The sequence below is a fragment of the Haliaeetus albicilla genome, chromosome 10, assembly GCF_947461875.1.
Source record: "Haliaeetus albicilla chromosome 10, bHalAlb1.1, whole genome shotgun sequence".
Lineage (NCBI taxonomy): Eukaryota > Metazoa > Chordata > Aves > Accipitriformes > Accipitridae > Haliaeetus > Haliaeetus albicilla.
This window is the reverse complement of record NC_091492.1, coordinates 648,143-670,062: the sequence shown is the minus strand read 5'-3', so window position 1 is coordinate 670,062 and position 21,920 is coordinate 648,143. Positions and strand designations below refer to the sequence as shown.

The window sequence follows — 21,920 nt, the reverse complement described above, 5'->3', positions numbered from 1 at the left end:
TATAGATTATTAAAACTAATGTAGTTTCTATTTTCATTTGTATTCTGGTTTCTAACACACTCTGCTTTTCACAACTGTGAGCATTAGAAATGCTTTTTAAACTGAAGGCTGAGCTTCTTACGTTATTAGGTGAGCCTGCAAGCAGGGGCTTTAAGGAAGCCACAAGTACCATGAGACGAAACCTCTCCAACAAAACCTTGAGTTGTCAACACTAGATTTGGGCAACTTGGTGGAAAACCCATGTTTGAAGCTTTAGGCCTCAAACTGAACACTTAGCTGAGTTTGCAACAGAGTAAGTTGATTCTCTGAAGCAAAGCACATTCAGAGCCATTTGACGTTTTAGTTATAAACCCTTCTTTCAGTTTGCTTTGAGATTAAACTTGGCCACAAGGTCACAGCCTAGGGGGAAATTTTGGAACAATTTTCAAAGCAGTTAATTTGGACATTTTTCAACTATTTAAATGCAAATACAAATGAATAAATAATTTATGCATTGCTTTAACTGAAAAATATTTTAGTTTAAGAATACACAAATTGTCCGACAATTAGTATGGCTTGTCTACAGAGCAGCTGGCAGTTTGGAAAAGCAACTTATAAACCTGGGAAAGGGGCCACTTAGCACTCTGTACCTTTTCAGTTGTGTTTACCTTCGTATCTGTTGCTTTGACTGGGCTGTTACAGAGTGAATGAAACTGTGACAGTACAGTAATATGCACTTTAAAAAAAGATTATAGAACATATTACAAAGTTATTTAAAAATCATTATTATACTGTAATAAAGTTAAATGATATGTTTATGTAAGGCTTTAATTCCTGAAGAATTCAAAACTGTGGAGCCAGATCTATCAGCAGGCTAACGTGACAAAATGATGTTAACTTTAAGAGACGTGTGTGTGTTTATACCAGACGGGGCTTTGGCAAAACGTGTGCAACGTTATAAATCCGCGGTGATCTAACACCCATCTGCGGAAAGCTCCTTCCAGGCAGCCAGAGAGATGGGGTCTGAGGGAAGGGGGTCCCTCCTCGTGGGGGCACCGAGGGCTGGGCAGGGCAGTGCCCCACCGTCAAAATCCCATCGCAGCGGGGTACGACGCTGTGTGTGCGCGTCGTGTATGCTAAGGTTTAGTTTTTCCTCACGTGAGTGTTGTGAATTTGGATATGCATCATATTTGTAAATAAGATGCTAACGGCCAGCTATACTTCTATTGCCACAACTTAACGTGAAGGGAAAGTTCTCCACAAAAAGCGCGTGGAAAGCAGATCACCTCTCCCTGCATAACTGTGGGTACAAAGTCTCACGCAGTGACCCAGGCCATACAAGGGAATAATTTGTTTTCTGAAAAATATTTTAAAGTTTGCAAAGCAACATTAAATTGACAGAAGGTTGAACAAAAGCAAAGGTATTTTAGAAAAACTAGAAAAATGAAAATGTTGTCTCTGTTTTGTTTAAAAAGGTTCTCCTTCAAAACAGAACTTTTAAAACAGAAACCCCACAGCCTGAAATTAAAGATTTTGCTTGCATCAAACAAAATATTCTTATCAACCAACCATATTTTTTAGGTTTGTTTCAGGAATATAAATGTTTCCATTTAATATGAAACTTCTTTCAGGCTCCAGTTTTTTTGATCAGTCATCAAACCAGAACTAAGCAGTCATTTAATCTCTCTGTATCCAAATCTGATGGGGTTGTACAAAGGCTCACGTGGGTCAGTGTGACCCAGTGCTGGGGTGTTGCGTGTAACTGTGAGTTTCCTGCCTTTTGTCCAGTTGTACCATTCTCTGGACACTGTTACCTCTGGCTGGTTTCGCTGCTTAATGCTGCAGCAAGATTGGGCTCCTTTTCCTTTAGCTATTAATGGCCACAATGAGGCTATTGGTCCTTTCAATTACACTGCAGTGAATCCCTTAATCTCTTTAAGTAGCTCCCCTGTTCTCATCTCATCATGCTCATTACCTCATGTAGCATCTATATCCCAATCCTAATCTGGAGTTGAGAGTAAAGAGGTTGTTGTGGGTTTTTTTTCTACTTTTATTCTACTTGGGTTTGTTGTATATGTGTCGTGGTTTAACCCCAGCTGGTAACTAAGCTCCATGCAGCCGCTCGCTCACTTTTCCCCTGCCTGCAGTGGGATGGGGGAGAGAATTGGGGTGGGGAAAAAAAAAAAGTAAAACTCATGGGTTGAGATAAGAACAGTTTATTAGAACAGAAAGGAAAAAACTAATAAGGATAATAGTAACAATAATAAAATGACAATAAGAATTGGAATATACAAAACAAGTGATGCACAATGTAATTGCTCACCACTCACCGACCAATGCCCGGTTAGTTCCTGAGCAGTGATCCACCCAGGCCATCTCCCCCCAGTTTATATACTGGGCATGATGTCATCTGGTATGGAATACCCCTCTGGCCAGTTTGGGTCAGCTGTCCTGGCTGTGTCCCCTCCCAACTCCTTGTGCCCCTCCAGCCTTCTTGCTGGCTGGGCATGAGAAGCTGAAAAATCTTTGACTTGGTATAAACACTATTTAGCAACAACTGAAAACATCAGTGTTATCAACATTCTTCTCATACTGAACCCAAAACATAGCACTATACCAGCTACTAGAAAGAAAATTAACTATCCCAGCTGAAACCAGGACAACATGTAAGGAAACAAAAAAAAAGCAATGCTGGTGACACTCTGTAAGTCTGTGAGCGTGCTTGCTTTCTTTGGTACTGACAAGCTGTGCAGAAGGACATCAGAGCCCCGTGAGACGCGTTATCCTGGCAAGGAGCACCGGCTCCTCCTGCCATGGGCTTCCCGAATAACTGGGGAAAAGTCACTTTTCCTCCTTGGTCTGCGCTCCTCCTTGTAAGCCATAGAGTCTGTGGCAATAGAGGTTATATTACCTTGGACTTGCTTGAAGTAGCAGTGCCCTAAAGCAGGCAGCTACGTGCTTTGTTGGACTGGGGACACGGGCTTTTCTGGCAGCACCTGCTGGTCACCCTCAACCAAACCCCAGCACCGGTTCTTGCAGCCGGGGCTCGTGCAGATAACCCACAGCTGTCCTAGAGCGCGGGAAGGAAAACATAGGCTAACTGATTTAAAACAGTGGTGCTGGAATCCTAACAAGATTATTTAACTTTTAAGGAGGGTGGGAAAACATTTTTTCATGCATTTTTATTGATCTTCAATATTGTACAAAACCTAGCCATGTAAAGCAATAACACGGAAAAAGATACAATCATTGAAAAACAATTACAAATCAAATGCCCAGTTCTGGAAGTTGAATGCACACCCAGCCTGCTCTCTATAGCTCAGGCCCCATTAGCTATGCACACTAAGGGATAAAAACCAGGATTTAAAACTTAATAATGAGATATCCTGCTGCAGTGTTGTACTGGCGGCTTTCCTCCCTGAGGTGCAACAGCATCTCTTTCCCTTCGGCAGTCAGTCGCTGTCTGTCGGTCCGTCCTCTTTCCAAGCCATCAGAGTGCTGTCAGGAAGCAGAGCAGGATGCGACCCAGAGGAGTCCCCCCGATCAGAGAGCGCCATTTGGGAGAGGACTCCAGCAAGCAGAGCAGCGTACTTGTACCTGGCTGGGTCCTGGTGTGCCTCAGCCTTTACACGGAGGATCTGTGTCTCTTCCACAGTTCCTCACAAAGCAATCCCAGCACTCGATAAAATGACTTCATTTGCTGCGTGGAGCGAGGCTGTGCACTGAAATCGATGGCACTTCTATGTCTGTGTGTCGGTTACGTGGGGACACGGGTCCAGTCATGTGTATGCCTACCTACATAAGCGATGGAGTGTAAAAAACAAAACAAAACAAAAATCCCTCTGGGATTGCTAAAGTTTTATTGTTATTTTGCCAACTACATAATATAGTTCATAATTTGTGAATAGGAATCAACCTACAATTAAGAAAATAAGTCAAACTGCATTTTGCGAAGCATTATTCTGTGTTTTTGAACAGTTTGCTCTGGTACTGCTAACCTGAGAAATTCAGTAATTCACAACATTCTCCATGTAATCAGCGTGAATTACTGAGGTTTTACAATAGCCTGTCTGTACAGGTTACAATGGTGTTGGATACTACAGACAGGCCAGTTTTAGGAGAGCTAAGTGTCCTTCAAAAGCCAAACTGCTGAGTCTGTGTCAGATGCCGGCCATCACCAAGCACATGGGAATCACCACCCAAAAACGTTAGGAACGTCACCGGCTTAACAGACGGAATTTGTGGATGGTGTTTTGGCCTTCATGGTGGCATCCCCGGCTCGTACGAGAGCGATGTTCAAATGACAGCTGAAGAAAAGAAGAAGGCAAGGAGCGTGTGTTCCTCACCCAGCGTGGCTGGGTCTGCAGGGGGACACGCAGCCCCTGCAGACCCAGGGCACGGGGGCGAGCGGGTCGCTGGGGGACCCTCCCTCCCTCCAGCGGCTGCTCCTTTACACGGGGAGAAGATGGTTCCACTGGGAGCTGCCTGTGTACAGGAGTGGCTGCTGGATTGCAGAGTCCATGGGACACAGGGTATTAATGGAACCAATTATTTTTTCTCCGTTTTCATCTCAGGTTTTCGGAAGGACAATGCATGTGGTCAGACAAGTGCAATCTGGGCACAGCCCTGCCCCGAGAATATTCGGTTTGATTGTAGCCGTCCAGAGACGCGAAGCGGGGAGGGACGGTCGGTACAGCGATCACTTGGGTGCTTCGTCCTGGCTCGTAACCCTGCGACTCGTTTACGGTGTGGGGCGGGAGGGGATGCGCTCCCTGCTCCGTTCCTGCAGCGCGTGCGCAGCGCCCTGCGCCAGCTTTGCAGCACTGATGCAGCTCTGGGTTCCCAGCGCTTGGAGATAGTGGATTTTTCTAAATTTGCCGGTTAGCCATGGCGGATCAGGGAGCGCGGCACCAATCCCTCGCCTCGCTGCTCATTCACACGCACAGGCATCCTTTAGGCCAAACCGCGCGGCCTCTGCACCCTCCAGCGCTTCCACGGGTATTTCTGACAAAAAAGGAGAGTCCTCGAGCCCTCTCTTTTGAAACAAAAGCTTAATGAAAGGGTAGGCATGCACCCGTCTCGGCGGCGGCCGGCTGTAATTCTTGGCCGGGTGTGACATACCCATCCTCCTGAATTAGCGCGGGGCACGAGGAATTTAGCACGGTGCTAATTGCGATCACACGAAAACAAGCAGCCTCAGTATGTGGGCACGCGGCGGGACAAAACGAGCGCGCGCGCCTTTCAGCGCGGTGCCCCGCAGCCCCGCACAAAGGCAGGGAAGGGTGCTGCCCGCATTGCTGCCCCGGGTGGGCAGGCGTCTGGGCAACCGCCCGGCCGCTCCCCCTCGCCCCCGCGCCCCGGCTCCTCGCCACGCGCTTTGTTTCTGTGCCGGCGAGGAGGTCTCCGGTTTAATTTAGTGTAGGCATTGTCGGATGCTCTTTATTTGCCGTAGAGTAACTCAGCTGCTGTAAAATCGAGGCAGCTGCTGAAGGAGAAAGCTCCCTGTCAGTCGCAGCCGGGCAAAAGGGATTCCCGTGTCAATCCCGAGCGCCCGGAGAGGAACGGACGAGGCCGGGCAGAGGGACGAGCCTCCTCGCCACCGGAGCCCCCTTTCTGGAACCAGATAATCTGGGGCAGAGCCGTTCCTCTCCTTCTGCCCCCACCCCGCCCCGCCGGCTGCGGGAGGCGAGCGGGAGCCCCAGAAGTTCAGCCGCGAGCACGTCTCCCGCAGAGCCTGGGTGCTGGAGGAGCCGCAGCCTCCACCTCCCCTCGCCCCCCGCGGCAGGGCCAGGGGACGTGGCCTCTGCCCCCCGGGCTGGCACCGGGAGCGGGGCAGCGAGCCACGCCGGCCTCCGCGCCCAGTGCCATTCACAGGTGCGCTCCCGGGCAGGGGGAGAGCGACTTCAGCAACCCTTTCCCGTCGGAGTCTAGCCCAGAACGGCAAAAGGGATGTCCTCCACCTCGCGATCGGGTTTGGGGATGATTCCCCAAGGTGGGAGGTGTTTGCTCCCCATTTTCCCAAAGCCGAGAGGGATTTCTCCCATCCATGGCAGAGCCTTCAAGAAAAAAGAAAAAAAAAAAAAATTTCTTCCTTCGTCTAATCTGTGAGCGGGTAGGGTCATGTATTCTCCTGTAACAAACCTGGTAGCAGCAATAGAACTGTTGTCTCAGCTCCAGTACCGCTGCAGAGGCTGGGGGAATCTATCCTCAAAATACCTGCCAAAGTCCAAGTAATTAATCCTGTTATATGGCCAAAATGAGAAGCTTTAGCTTTCTGTTTCTCTGCTCTTCCTCTAAGGATTCCCCAAGGATGCAGGATGCTATTCCATGTGAAGAAAAGAAAAAGCAGACTTGAGACTTAGCTTTTCCTCTCCCAGTAGTCCAAATGGCACTGGTATCAAGTTGTTCCCCTAGCCAACCCATTTACTAAAGCAAGGAAGTATCTGTCTTTAAAAAAAGGCAGATTTAAAATGCCTGGTTAAAACGAGGATCCACTTCAGCCAGGGACATGCACTTGCATCTTATCTCCTAGTCACTGAACTCCGTGTGGTTTTTCAGGAACTCTTCTCAGTTAGTTTTAAACTTGACTTTGCTGAAAAACTCTGCGTGTTAACGTCATTATCTGTGTGTCACTTTACTATCTCCTCTTTCCAGGTTATTTATGAGTATACTGAAGCAGCGCAGAATTTCTGCTCCCATCCCTTGCTAACGTTGTGTTTGTACGCTTTTTTCCCTATCTTTTTTATTGGGAATTCACAGGAAGATTAATCCTCCTTACTCCATGACAGTTTAGTTTCCTTAAGAACCTTTAGTGAGGGATGTTCTAGAAAAGCTTTTGGAAAATCTAATTCCACTATATCAGACCAAATCTCCCGTATTAGCAGGGCTGTTTCCTCCATCAGACAACTCAGATCTATATGTATAAACTCTGCTCTTGGCTTTGAGACTCCTCCCCAAGGCACCGTGTTTACTCATCTCTGCTAATTCAGATCGGTCCGACAGTTTTCTACCATTTTGCCTGTTGTGGAAATGTGACATTCTGGTCTCTAATTCCCATGATCGCTCCTAAAGCCTGTTTTAAAGATTTGTCACCTTCCGATCCTCTGACACAAAGGAAGAAAGAAAGTTCAGCTATTTCATATTTGAGCTCTTTTAAAACTCTTGAGGGAGTACTGTCTGCCTCTGGCGATTTGTTGCTCTGGCATATGAACCTTCCTGACCTCCTCCATAGTGAACATCAGTGCAAAGAATTAATTTAATTTTGCTGCTGTGTCCTTATCTTTCTTAATTCCTCCCTTTATGCCTTGATCATCTATCAGCTGAGCTAGGTGACTGACAGGTTTCCTGCTTTTGTGTTCAAAAAGTTTTTATTAGCTCTCATAACTCTTAACAATTGTTCTTTCGGACCTGTTTTGGCTTGCCTTATCATGGTTTTGCATTTAGCTTGCTAGATTTATGTCCTTTTCTATTTTCATTGTTTGGAAACAACTTCCATTTTTCTGAAGGTATCTTTTTTATTTCAAATAGCTTCCTTTTTCTGTTGTTTATGTTTCAAGCTTTGAATCCATGCCATTTTAGCCTTTCACCTGTTGTGTCTCACACACGTTCGTGTCCCACAGTTGTGTTGTGCACCACTCACTTTCAGGCTAAAGCTCCCTAAGTCAGGGTGAGAAGGAGGCATCATTATCTCTGCCCGTGACCTGGATTTGCAGACTGGCAGGTTGCAGTCTTGGCTGCAGAGCGACCCCGTAATGATATAACCATCAGCCGGCCAGGATTTCTCTCCCAGGCCCATGCGAGAGTTCTGTGTGCTTTTTCTCCCTGTCAGATTCAATCCAAGACCGAGGCTGGTATTCAAGTAGTCAGACAAGACTCTTGCCAAGAAAGAAAATGGTAAAATGCATTCAAGTGTAGAACGTAGACAGAGTAACGAATTGGGGAGAGGCAAACAGTATTTCACTAGGCTTCTGTAATTCCTATTCGTAAATTCCTGACAGCTGCAGAGGTGTGACTGTAACAAGAACCACCACCGGAATGGAAGAGTTCCCATCCTGGAGACCTCCTGACATCGGTTGCATCACACATCCATTTGGATGCCAAGCTGTGCATGGAAGGTGGTGCTTTTCTTTGGGAAGCAGAAGGCTTCTCATGAATCCAACTGTTTCTCCTAACTCTTCATTGTGTTTGTTTTCCTTCCTTATACATCTACTCCCCTGCTTGTTACGTGAGAAACAGTACTGAGCTGCAGTGGTTAAAACAGAAAAATAAGACCACAGAACTTCCATCTTTGCTAATGGACGAGTCAGAGTCTATGGTACAGATAAACTTGTAGGTTTTCCATTGGCAAGGCCATCTAAATGTCGGTGATACAGTCTTTTCTATATTAAGCCAGGAAGCTGGAAAGTGCACTGGAAAGTGCAGCTGTCTGTTTTGTTGAATGCAAAAATGTACCTGTTATATAAAGATGCTACAGGTCAGCTTTCAGTTGCAGGAGAAGTAGAATTGTTGGGAATGTTGACTGAGTTGGAGCTGAACACAGATAAAAAATATTAACAACTCCATGCTGTAAACAAACTTCTGGGTTTTTTTGCTGCATTATTCCAAATTCTTCAGGATTCTTTATATACTTCATGTTCTTTCATTTGCAGGCATTGATCTGGAGAGTTTGTACCAACAACTTCTGGTCTGAATAGGAACCATCTCCCCTGTTCCACTCGTTGGCACTGAATCTTGTGACATCAGCTCCGCATTTCCATCCTGAGGTAGGGAGATCTTCTATGACCTAATTTTCTTAAGCCTTGTAGAAGTGATTTTTGTGTTGGTAGCCCTCCCGGGATGTGTAATGTAAATAACATGGATTAAAAGAGATGTGATTACATGTAATACAACCATGCTGTTCTTGGGCAGAGATTTGAGAGTTCTTTGTGTCACTTACCCTCTGCCTTTCTGGTGAACAGCAGTGTTTGCTTGCTCTTTCTTCTAATGGCTCTATGGTTTTTTATAAATGCTGTCTGCATGAAGTATTTCTTAGCACCTGGCTTGCTGGTCAGTAATGTTGGCTCATCTTATTTTCAGTGCAGTAAGATGAATGAAAAGGTGTTTTTTGAACAAGACAATCCATAGATTTTTTTTTTTTTCCTCCAGATGTCTGCAAGCTAATACCTTGTCAGGCTATAGTTCTTTGTGGGCTGTTGAGGAACCATCAGGGCTCTGTTATTTAATTATTTATGTTGACCCTAACTGTTAGTTTCTGTCATTAAAGAACAGGCCAAATGATTAGTGCCCTTGGCTTAATCTTCTTAGCAGGAAAACTGTCCCTTGAATTTCTGTCATAGTCAAATGGGGATAAGGAACGAAGAGAAAATAACGAGACTCCTGGCCTGTTTCATTTTGTATGTGAATTGTTGAAAGTAAATCATATTCGGATGGTCTGTTTCAATTGTTGGATATTCAGTTTCCCAAAACTATGGTAAATGATGTGCTGGCAGAAAAAAACATCTTCCTGAATGCGGGAAAAAATATCCCCTCTCTTCCTACTAGTCTCTCCACCATTAGATTTGGCACTGAAAAAGTAACTGTTGTCCAGATGTAGTAATTTCATTCAGAATTAATTTTTATGTAACCAGAATTCACTGAGTCTCTGTAAAGTACCTAGTTTTAATATATCTGTATATCTTGAGCCATTATAAAGTCATTCATAATATCTGGGATACTCTGTAATATCAAACTAACCTTGTGTAATATCGATAGCAATAGAAAGATTAATGGTAGACTTCAAAAAATACTCATCAGTATCCTCTATCTAGATGAAAAAATGAGAAGTGTAAGTTTGGAGTTAGATTTTTTCCTGTATTTGCTTTTAAGGTTTTTTTTATCCTTTAAGGAAGCTTTCTCTCTTGCTTTCTTCATATGTTTTTATCTGAAGTATTTTGTTTACAACGTGAGTGCACACTTCAATTTCTTGAGAATCATCAGACATAAATTAAATGGAAACCTTGGGAAATTCTGTGATGGGCGAAGACATTCATTCTCTTTGTGCTCTTAATATCTCAGGGGATCCTGAGGAAAGCATCTACTTTTTCCCATTTAGTCAGGAAACTTTTCAGGCCTTGGTATACTTTGGGGGGGAGGGATGCATGATGTTCTTCAGATGTTGTAGACTGAATCCAAAGATTTGGGTGAGGAATATTAACACTGAAATCCCACCCTCCCTGAGGTCAATATTCTTGACTTTGGTCTGAGAATGAGAGGGAAAGATGGGAAAGGTAAGAGAGGTGGAAGAGAAAGGAAGATAAAGGAGGCTGAAATGGAGAAATTTTGAAATGTTTTGGAGAGATAACACGTGCGGTTGATTGTGACTTTTCCCATGCTATTATGTCTTGACTAATTTTGTTTTAATGTAAATTGTAAGTATTCTTTAAAGACATCCAACATCTACAAATGGAATCCATTTTGGGACCAATCTGTTTACTGTTTTCATTAAAGACTGTGGCAGAAAAAGTAGCAGTATGCTCAGGAAATCCCCCAACCTCACAACTTCATCAGCTTGGCCATAGAGTGGGAAGATGGGACTGTGAGAAAGTGAAACAAACCCAAACCAAACAGACACTGGTATATGGGTGAAACAATATAAAGGTGGCCAGTGAACGTATCGGTTAACTTTGTGGATGGTTGGCTTGAGCATCTTAGTTAATTTAAACTGCAGGTTTAACTCTGTTGAAGAGACAAGTGCACATGGCGAAAAGCAAGCCGTACGGGATTAGTAGGGAAATACTTCACACAAGTGGAAATAAGATAGAAGCCTGTTTAGTTTATAGTAGCTAGGTATGCACAAACAGCACTAAGCAAGCGGGTAGCTGTGGCCATGGTTTTACTGATAATCACAATATTATTATATTTAATTTATTTGTAGGACAAACGTGTAGAAGTTGTATAGTTGCTAGAATCCAGGGTACATATCCATTTTCACTGTATCCACTGTTTTTTAGCTTTCTCTTAATTGTTAGAAACTTTCATTTTCAAGCAGTGATTTTCCTCCTGAGATGGGTTTTCAGTTTAAGCAAAACTGTGATGTATTTCAGGATAACGATGCAGGAGTACAAATTTCTGTTACTAAGAAATATTTCTAAGCTACATAAGCACTGAACAGTTAGACTAAAGTTTGGCAAGGAGAAAGCCTTAAGAGGAAAATAGTACTTCTAAACGTCCATGTGAAAACTGACATTTGTTTAGCAGAATTGTAACTTTTAAAAATTGTACAGCTGGTACAATTTTATTTTACCGAAGGGCAAGATACCGTGAGGCTCACTTGCCTCCAGAAGAGACCCAAATCTTTAACCAGCTGCAGGAAGGAAAATCAACAATTTTAGTTCTGTGAAGACCGAGCAGTGTCAGTAGAATACAGCTCCGTTACCTTCTCTTGTAAAAAGGAACGTTCTTCTCCATGCTAATCTTAGTTTTCCCTTTGGATCTAGAATAGACTTGGTTATTAAACTGAAGGCTTTGATTTCAACCTCGCGTGGTGAGGAAAATGCCATTGTTCATATTGCTGCTATAGTTGTCGTAGATTTTATTATAGGATATTATTATAATAACCTGTTTATTGGCTAATTGCTCTTCAGTAAGTGCGAAGAAAGCGGAGAACGTATGACCAACACTGTATTTCAGAGTACAAGGGGCATTTGTTAATAACACCCAGAACTCTCATTTTCTGAAGCTGGCAAGTCACATTCTTTCATATCACTGGGATTTCTTTTTAACACCTGCTGGAACAAACAAGGAGTAACAGAGCCTGCCTTCAAAGGTTCCAGGTCAGAGGAGAAGCTTGGTAGGAATATTCTTGTTTTGTAGGGCACTACATCAGCCCACTGAAGTTCCTATCAGATCCTGCACTCTAAATCCTCTGTCTTGCTGCCGTGGCACCGGCCCAGCTGCACTTAAAGCACTTGGTGTGGACGCACCCAGGGAAAATCCCAGGGCACGCAGCGTCCCCCCGTCCGGAGGGAGGACAGGGGCTGGTTGGCAGCCGGGTTCGCCTCTGCCGGGCTGGTTTGGTTTGTGGCCATGGGACTGGTTTGGTTTGTGGCCATGGGAGCTGCTACATCCAGAGACATTCGTGCTTCCATATCAGAGGGCAAATAACATTTGCACTGCAGCTTTCTCCTTCGGGGAGACGGGCTTATTTTGCAGTCAGGCAGTGGAGCACACGCTCTGAATTGCAGGTTTTACTGACAGCAAAGAAAAGGCTGGAAAATCCTTGTTTGTTTCTGGGGTTGGCAGGTACTGCCTAAAGTCTGTTCTGTTCATTGAGGAGGTGAGAAACATCCTTAATTACTGATGAACATCTCAACTAAGAGATTCCCCCCCCAAAGCTGTAGCCTTTCTATTTGCTAAGATTTTTCCAGGTTTGTTCTCAGTTTCAGTATGTCTTGATCTTCTAGCATAAGAATGTAACATATTTTTAGTAACTTTCCTCTATTTTATTTCAAGACTGAAAAAGCAGTGGGAATGTATTTGTAGTTCATTACCTGGGTGATATGCTGGCATATATGATAGACAGTTCTCGTGTGATTTCCCAAAATACTTTTTTCTCTTTTTTTTTTTTTTTTTTTTTGACTGGCACAAGGCTCTTTCAGAAGCTACTGTGAAAATATGGTTTTATTTCAGTGGCTCCAAAACCCTCTGGTCCCACATCATAAATAGCCCAACTGTGGTCAGTAGGAATCCCTAGCAAGCAGCAAACATTTCACCACTATTTGCAGTGTTTACAATTTAAAGTTTAATGGTAAGGACTGGTTGTAGTCTACGATAAATTTGGAAGATTCTTAATGGTTTCAGGTTGTTTATCGAATTGTGAAGGTAGATTAAACTATACTGAGTAAGATTATCCAGCATGTCCTTACCATGTATAAATTAGAGAGGTTTCTGTAAACATTAGCCAATTTGCTTGTTGTTTTCCTTACTGGAAGATGTGGACGTATGGCAGGTGTTGAAATGCATGAGAGATTTTCTTCCAATTTTTTCAACAGATAAAATCTTTTAAGTTATCTATCTTTAAAACATTTAAGCTATAGGTTCTCAGCTGGAGTAAATCAGCTGGAATTAGTGGAGATACCTCACTAGAGACACGCGGAACCCAAGAGCCTTTGCCCCTATCACCCAGCCTGCAGTTAAGAGTGAAGGACAAAATGACAACGGGGGCTGAAACACATTTTCCTTTTCCCCTGCTAACATTCCTGCTTCCCAGAAGTTTAAATTACGCAGACTCTCAGAGCTCAGAAAAATCCTGTGACAGTGACACACATTCAGGGATGCTGCTGCATTCAGGCTCCTGCCCTTGGACGTGAGCAGCAGGCGCAGACCCCCGGGCTGTGCAGGCAGGCTCCGTCCCCGGGTTTGACCTCCCAGACTTGCACACTCAGACTGCACGGGGGGCTTTGGGGCTGATCACGTACTCCTCCTCTCCACGTTCGTATTTGCCTAAAAATCCAGGATATCAGCCTGACAAATATGTGAGCTATGCCTCTCTGATATTTAAAGCCCCCACACAACATTTAAAAATCAAAATCATACACCACAGATTGTTTCAAGTTTTCCCTTATTTGATAGATCCTGATAAAAAGGCCGTGCTTGGATTAAATCTTTTTATTCTCCACAACCACATGACAGTTTAGGGGACATTAACATTCGTGAAATAATTCGTTTAAGAAATAGCACAGGAGACGAAGACATCTGAACCGCCTGCCGCACCAGGTCTAGCATCCCTGCAGCTGGCCCGGCTGCGTGCTGGAGCTGCGGGGCGTGGAGGCAGCGCCTGGTCCCCGGTGTCACCTGCAGCGCGCGCGGACGGCGTGCCCTCCCTTCGGGGGCTGCCCTCGCTCTTCAGCTGCAGGACCGCTGCTGCTGTTTCAGAACAGGAGGAATGACGTGAATGAACGCAAATCATTTGAAAAGTTCACGTTTACAGGCACAGAAACTTTTTTTCTCATTAAAGCCCGTCTAGTAGCAGCAGCAGTAATTACGATATTAGCAGCAGCCAGGGCAGGAACAATGACGACTTCTCTTTTTGGCCGGTTGCTGGCATTTCTTTGAGGCTCCGTAAAGACAATGCTACAACATCCTTACGCAGACCACTGGCTTTGTAGCAACCGTCTCCTTGGAGCCTTGGCACAGGAAAGGACATGCATGTGTCCAGGCATTTTCCAGGCTGCAGGATTTTCTTCTCCTCTGGTCCCAGCGCTGAGAGACCCCTCCTTTCAGCCTGAGCACCGTTTCAATAGATCATTTGTTTTCATTATGGGTTTTTGCATCTCTGCCTTTCATTCTTGTTAATGAATTTCTAGGGTCTGATTGGAAAACAAAAGCTAAACACAAACATAAAAAGTGACCTGACAAAGGACACGGTTAAGCGTCTGGCAGGCTCTGCCGCACCGGCTGTAGCGAGGAGATGGCCATTTGCTGATTGCCGGGGGTTGACACGACTTGGTTAGTATGCTAATCTAGTCCTCTGCGTTTAACATTCAGCTCAGGTCTGAGCAGGCTCGGCAGAGCCCCGGCGCAGGGGAAGGGGTGTCTGCCTGGCAGCACGGACCGCGCGCTGCGTCCATGACAGACATACCCCAACATCGTGCCTGCTCCTGCCATGCGCTCGCTCCCCCTCTCGCGCACCCCCTCTCCCCCTCCCGCCCTCCCTGGCGCACACACACATACATACCATCCGAAAAGCTTTCTGCAAATGCTGAAAAACGAGAAATGTGGAAAAGCCATGTATGATTGGCTTGTTTCTCTGCCTCCGCGTCCCCAAAGATTCCCACTTTAATAGACCATGTGTTTCTGCTGCTGGAGAAGCCCAGAGTGTAACGTGCCAAAATTCAGCAACAATGAAGTAAGACGGAGTTTAACATCCAAAACAAAGAGATGGCATTTTTGTAGATCACTTACAACATAGCAGTCGCAAGATGGTTTAAATTTCCCTCTATCCTCTCTCCCCACCCAACCTCAGCCCAAGAGAAAGCCAACATTTATTAAAATCCATTCGTTCAGGACAGCAATCAGATGCCCAGGTGGGAAGGAAAGCTTGCTCTTGGTATTCCCGATGACTGTCACCTTTCCTGTGTGTTTGGAGGCAGCGAGCTGCAACCCCCCACCCGGAGTAAGGCGTTTCCGATTTCCAGAATTGAGGAAGAATTGATTCCAGAGCCAGTTCCCATGGTCAGGTCCATCAGGTCCTGCAGCCACAGGAGAGCTTAATTCCTCAAGCTCCCTTTTCTTTGTTTTCATAACGTCACAGCAGTTCTGGAGAGGCGTATGGAGAATTGTCAGCTTCTGCTTGTATTCAGAGGATTTCAGAAGTTGCATTTTCAGAGAGCAGGTCAGATGTGGGCAAAAAACGAGTCTCCATCTGACACATAAGCAGACAAAGCTGTTTAACCTCTGAATTATAGCACAGCTCCATAGTTCTCTCTTCTGTTGTTTCATGCTCCAAGCAAACTGCTCCTTGCAGTTCTCCCTCCTGGTGCCAAGCACGTATTCCAGCTGCAGCTCGGCAGCGCGGGGAAATTCCTTCCAAGTCCCCGGCAGAACAGTCGGCGCTTTCTCCGGAGCTGCAGGCTTGATTGTCCTTGATTATTTTATTTCTTTGGCTCTGATCCAAGATGTTCCCTGTCATCATTTCAGTGTCTTTTCTCATAATCCCTTTTCTAAACATCATCAACAATTAACTGATTCTCTCATATCTACAAACACATGCACACACACGCAGGCGCGCATGCACACACACTCCACTGAGTCTCATCAGTGTCTTTTTTGCCTTTAAGTATAAGAAATTACAGCTTCTCATTAGCTGAAGAGCATGTTTTGAAAGGCTTTGTGTTTACTCACTTTGCAAGTGATGCTGGCGCTTTTAATTATTCTCCTTTTGCATATCATAAGCGAGCAGCGAGCTGCTCCAGCCAGCCCGGGCGACGCGTATTCCCAGGAAGGCAGGAGGAAGGGATCGCGTTTTACCTCACTGCTGCTGCTTTCTTCCCTTTCTGTCAGCCAGCCAAGGAATCCCCCCAAAGCTCTTACGTAGCAGATACCAAAACCGTGAGTCACTTTTCGCTCCCGGAGCAATAAGTCCACCGCATCTGTGTGCAGAACGGCGAGCGCGAGGCTGGGAATCTCTCCAGGCTGCCGGCGTGCCCCGGCACCAGTTCTCCAGCGGTGACTTTGTTTTTCCTGCTCTCGCTTTCTCTCCTCAGCTCCCTCGTCTCTTCATTCCTTTTCATGCCATTCCCGTTTTCTTCCTTCCTTCCTCTCCATCCGTCTCCGTTGCTGGCAGTGGCAAACCCAGCAAGATCTGGGTCCCTCTCGCCTTCTGTGGATTTTTTTTTTCTTTTTTTTTTCCCCCCCGTAACTGCAGCAGCCTTTGGCTGCTCACTCTGCCAGGTTGGATCACCAAAGACACACGACTCGCTCACAATGAATAATCAATACAGATATTGATCTGCGGAAAATGTTTGTAAATTCCTGAAAGGGGAATCGGGAACAGCGGGACAGGGAGGCTTGTGGGGGACGACAGGGTGCTTCGGGCAGCGGCTGCAGGCAGTGCCTGGCCAGAGCCCGCGTCCTGCCGCCTCCGAGGTGACGGGTGCTGGAATGCGTGCGCGGGCGGCGGCGGGTGTGCGCGGGGGCTTCTGTATTTTCATTTCTCTACAGCTGCTTCCCCCGAAGAATCGGGAGGCGAGCAGCTGAGAGGCCCCGTCGGTGCCATGCCTTGGCTGCAGTCCAGCACTGTTTTGTTTCCATCATCACACGCCACTTTTAAATTTGCATAAATACAAGGGTTATTTTCCCATGCGCCTCCAAAAAGATTTAAGAAGGTGGAAAACTATTTCTGTAAGGAGGGATTGGTGGGTTTAGTCATCATTTTCAGGATTTACTTTTGAACCGATGTATTTGCAAGAAAGGGAGGCGGAGAGCAAAATAAAGGGCAATAAGAAGGACTTGGAGAAGACAGGAAAGCTGTTTGAATGTGGAAGAGCCTTGGATTGCAAAAAACCCCCCGTTCTCCAGTGGGGACCTGCACACGCCTGGTTTGTGCACGTGCGGGTGCAGAGTCAGGTCAGACCTTTCCGGCCAGGGCTCTTCCCACCTCCCCGTGAGCAGGTCCACCCTGGCCGGGAGGCGGGAATGACCACGGAGCTTGAAGCTGCTGTAAAGGTTGGAGTCGGAGCCATCGCAAGACTATCCTGACCCCATCCTCGGGAGCCATCTCCCGCTTGCCTGCCCACCGTCTGATGGCCCACGCGGTGTGTGGTGCACGCAGCAGGTGACACTTGCCCAGTTTGCTCCTGGCGTAGCCAACCCTACTCCTACTGCAGGAGCGTCCCTGTCGCGTTCCTTTCACCTTCGTCCCTCTGGTTTTCCGTCTTTCTGGGGAAAGGCATGTACCAAAGGTATCAAGAGACATGGTATCGGGATCATTGAGCGCTCAGCCCCCTTTCTAACGCTTGAGGTCAGCAATGGAGACCCTAAGGACTGCCGGAGGGCCGTGCGGTGTCTGCTACAACGGCAAAGCCAGGCGGCCCGGCCCAAGGCTGCCCGTGGTGCTGCCTGCCAGAGCACCCGGTCAGGATGCTCATGGCTTCTGGCCAGAGCCGGCCTGCCAGGGCCGCGCGAGCTTTTCGCCAGCTCCCACCGCTCACGGGCCCACCTGCGCCTGCGCGCCCCCTCCGTGCACCGCTGCGCGTGTCTGCCCGCGGTCGGCGGCGGAACCGTCCTCGGCCGACCGCGGTCCTCCCTACCTCTGCCCGCGCGGCCACCCCGCGCGGCGGCAGCCGCGGGCACCCCGCGATAGCCATCTCGGGCGAGGCTGCGCGCGGGGATGCGATTCCTGCGCCTCCTCCCCGAGCGCAGCTGCTGGCTTTATCAGCCCGCGCCAGCAGCGGGGAGGCTGAGCGCGTTCATTCTCTCTCCAGCTTCTGATTAGCTCCTGCAATCCAATTAGCAGAGGCATTTATATCACAAGGGGCTGAGGTGCCCCTGCTCATCACGGCGGCTCAGAGCCAGTCATAAATTCTACCGACACTACATCTTTCCTGTGACATGGATTAATTACAGCTCTGGGCCTCCAAGAGCGGGTTTGCAACCGAAGGTGCCCATGAAATAAGAATTTAGAGAAGGCGAAGCAGAAGGAGTTTCCCGTCCCTGAAGGATGAGGGGGTGATGCGCTGGGTGGCCCAGGGCTGGGGCACCTGTGGGCGGCGCGGCGAGGGGCCGGGGAGGCAGGTGGACCACGCGTACGCTTTGTTAACGGAGGGAGGCAAACGGAGGTTGGCCGGAGGATGTTATGAATCCTACGCCCATGGCCGTAATGAGAAACTCTTCATAACCTCTCTTTGTATGCTCTGCTGCACTGCAGATGCTGAAAGTGAAGCTAGAAGAGCCATAATAAAATTACATTTTTCCACTTGAGAAGTTGCAGGCGCTAGCCAGTGGCAGAGCTTCGAGAGGCGAGCAAGGCGCTGGACCGTCAGGAGGATTCGGCGTTGCAGAGATCAATGCTTGCTCTCGGGGACACGGCTGCGTCCTCTCTGCTGTTCCCAGAAGCTCCTCCACATGCAATCCACCTTTTTCTGATACTCGTGCTCCGGAAATAGTCATTTTCTGGTGCCCCAGTATCAGCCCTGCTCTCCCGGGGCAGCATTCTCGGTGTTGGTCCCCTCAGGCTGTAGCGTCAGCCCCACCAGAGGTGGTATTTTCTCCAGCGGTGCAAGAGCAGGTTGGAAACAGGCTGTGGGAGAACATCCAGGAGAGTGACGGGATGAGGGACAGTTTGTCGTCATACACCAGCGTACCATTATCCGGTTCTGTATTTCTCCTTCACGCTCCGGTGCCTATCCATTCGTTTCACCGGCACTGGCACCTGGCTGTGCGTTTGTGTGTCAGCTCCTTACCCCGGTGTCCAGGCACTTACCCATTTGTTACGTCTGCTTAGCTGTTAATGTGGGTACCTATCCATCACCGTCTGCTGAGCTGGGACACCGCACAAGTATTTGATCTGTTGTTTTTTCCCAATCATATGCCAATTTAATGATTCATCTAAGTTATCTATCCATCAATCAGTTTTTAATTTATGTATCAGTCAGTGTGTTTGTTGTTAAGTTTCCATGCGTTTATACTCTTGCCTGTTATTGAAATATAATTACTTACGAAGGCCACGAAACTACCTTTTGAATGCATGGGTAGATAGGAATTTTAAAGACATGAGGATGCATATTAAATTTAGTAGCATGTCAGCTCCATTTGATCTATTTACTCTGGTCTGCTGACAGATCTTCTGTGTAAGCAAATGTGGTTCCTGCTGATAAAAGGGTTTTGGTTTGGGTTTTTGTTTGTTTGGTTTTGACTAGGTGAACGTAGCTGCAGCCAAAATACAGCTCTGACTATGAAACAGTTGTTCTTCCATTGAAACGAAATGTTGTCTAATCTTTCAAAACAAAAATTCTTTTTACTTTTGTATAATAACAAATCTTGCATTTATTGTTTGTGGTCAGACAAAAGAACTTGTTCCCCAGCTGGATCTCCCTGTGCCGATGGCTGTAACCTGCAGCTAGACAAATTCAGACTGGAGAGAAGTTGTGTGTTGGTAAGAGATAGGTAATTAGCCCACTTACCAACTGATCTCGCAGATTCCCGTTCAGCTGAAGCCTTTACATTAATATTTATGCTTTTCTTTATATATATTTTCATATTTTAAAAGCTGTAACAGCAGCTTCACATCTAAATTTGGGGATGAAATCATTGGATTGTGAGATCACAGCATTCCCTCTGACCTTAAAATCAGTAAGTCTGTAGATCTCAGACAGAGCTGGATTTGGTCCTATTGCAGATTTCTTTGGCTTTTGTCATTTTTGAATCACACACCTGATGTGTCATCACTACGGTAAAATTGCTATTGCTACCTGTTTATTTTCCTAAGTACAGCCAAGACTTTTCATTCATTACTGTGTGATTTGACTTCTAATATGACTTTCTTCCATATTTTAGTGGACCATAAAATGACGCTGGTATCATTTCTTTTTAACAAAACTCTGACATGGTCTTCCTTCCTGGTCAGAATAAAAGGACAAAATGACCTTCTTCCAGCCTAATATTGTCATAGTTATTTTCTGGATTAAGACTGACTGAAAATGTTTTGGCATATCTTCTTTCTTCTTATCCCCACAGAAACGTCATTTAAACAAAACTGATAAAACACATCTATACAAACACTTTTTGCATTTTTTTACAAATCTACTTGAAGCAAATCAAGTGTTGTGTTTGTTTCTTTATGTTGTCTATTTTAAGATTTTTGTTTCAAGTTTACTTTTTTGTTCCAAGTTTTCATACAATTTGTCACATTGCCCTATATGTTCTTTGACTGACTAAATGAGCAATTTAACTGCATGTGTTGAAAACAGTGAAGTGCATTGCAGCACTTTTTAACAAAAAGCACTTTGATGCTTTTTTAATGGAAAGAGAAGGTTTAAAAACAATATATGAGTGATAGCAAAGTAGAATTTGTGGAAATTCTCTTTAAAAAAACCCTAAATTTGTTTTAGCCTGATTTGAGATCAAAGACTATTGTTAAGTGTTCTGTGGAACGAGCATTCTCTGTTTGGGCTCGTTTCACCTCTTGCACCTTTTGTCGAGTGAGACGCTTTCTGCAGCACCCCCTTGGCTGCCATGCGGGCAGCCCGCCCTCAAGCAAGGACACAGTCTTCTGCACAGCCCTGGCATAAAAATGTGAAAACAACCTGGCTGGGTCAGAGAGCAGCTTTTACCACGCCATTTTGTTATTTTTCAGGATGTTTACTGCATGTCGTGAGATATGCACATGTTTGAAATGAAGCATAGAAACGTCTCGATTTTAGGAGAGATTTTATGCAGTGAAATTGAAAACATTCATCCTGTTTCTACTCCGTCGGGTCCCTTAGTTGTCTAGAGCTAGTTCCTAAACTTGCTGAGGACTTCCATGGGTAGAACATGATGCTGTCCAGCAACTGCCAAGAATCAGTAAGTCAGAAGGGGCCAAGGTGTTGAAGGTAGACACGTGCTGTGAGGTTTTGTCACTGCCTTCATGCATGGAGTATTTTTTTTGTGGGGAACAGCTCTTTTAAATTGCCGTACAGTGACTTTTCTAGGCTAGAGCTGGTAGTGGTGTAGCTTGGTATAGGTCTATTCAACTCTATCCACGTGCAGAGTGTCTCGCCCTATAATGGGTATGATTTGTGGTGCGGCTGCCGCGCAAGGAGAACAGGCAGATGCGAGCGTTGGATCAGAGACAAGCGCACCTCACTTCTGCTCCCGGCCCCACGTCTCTGTGTACTGCACTTGTGTCGCATTCGTTTTATATCCTTCTCTTGAGAAACTTCATTCTCTTAGCCTCAAAAGATGAAACTTGGCTAATTTCTGTCCTGTTTAATGTCATTTCTGTATCAGCCTCTGACTGCTGTTTCCTGGATTTCAGTCCAGAAAAGTGCTCTACAGACCTGGAGTTGTCGGCACCCATCTGGTGTGAAGATGTAAAATCCATATCGTTCCCTTGAGATCCTCAGTTTGTCTCCAGCGCCTGAGAGAGGTGGTGCTTGACCTACATCTCAATTTGCCATCACGTTGCTTAGTCAGTACAGAAAGTGTTCTCTTTCTTGATGGGTGACTATTCTTTTATAAAATTGTCCTGCATGAATTCTTCCTGAAAAATACAGTTTAGAGGGAGTATTGTCAAAAATTCTGTCTCTCTCTATACTTTATTATCCCCTCATTTTTTTTGTCATTTAACTCCAATTATGGGATGCTAAGTGCTTTTGGAAATTTCATTGTTAATATCTTCTTACAGTGCTATTAACGTAAATCAACGTTAATAGTGTCCCAGCAAGTATAAAAGCAATCAAAAATTCAGTACTCACGAATCATTC

General features: G+C 45.8%; 1 protein-coding gene across 2 annotated transcripts in view; it reads left to right on the top strand.

Moving 5' to 3' along the window:
* Positions 1-21,920, top strand: part of ZFHX3 (zinc finger homeobox 3) — a 665,450-nt gene that overhangs the window by 384,633 nt on the left and 258,897 nt on the right. For both annotated transcript variants that reach the window (XM_069793179.1, XM_069793180.1), the window contains one exon: positions 8,628-8,741. The gene's annotated coding sequence lies outside the window, so the exon portion shown is untranslated. The remainder of the gene's footprint in view (positions 1-8,627; positions 8,742-21,920) is intronic.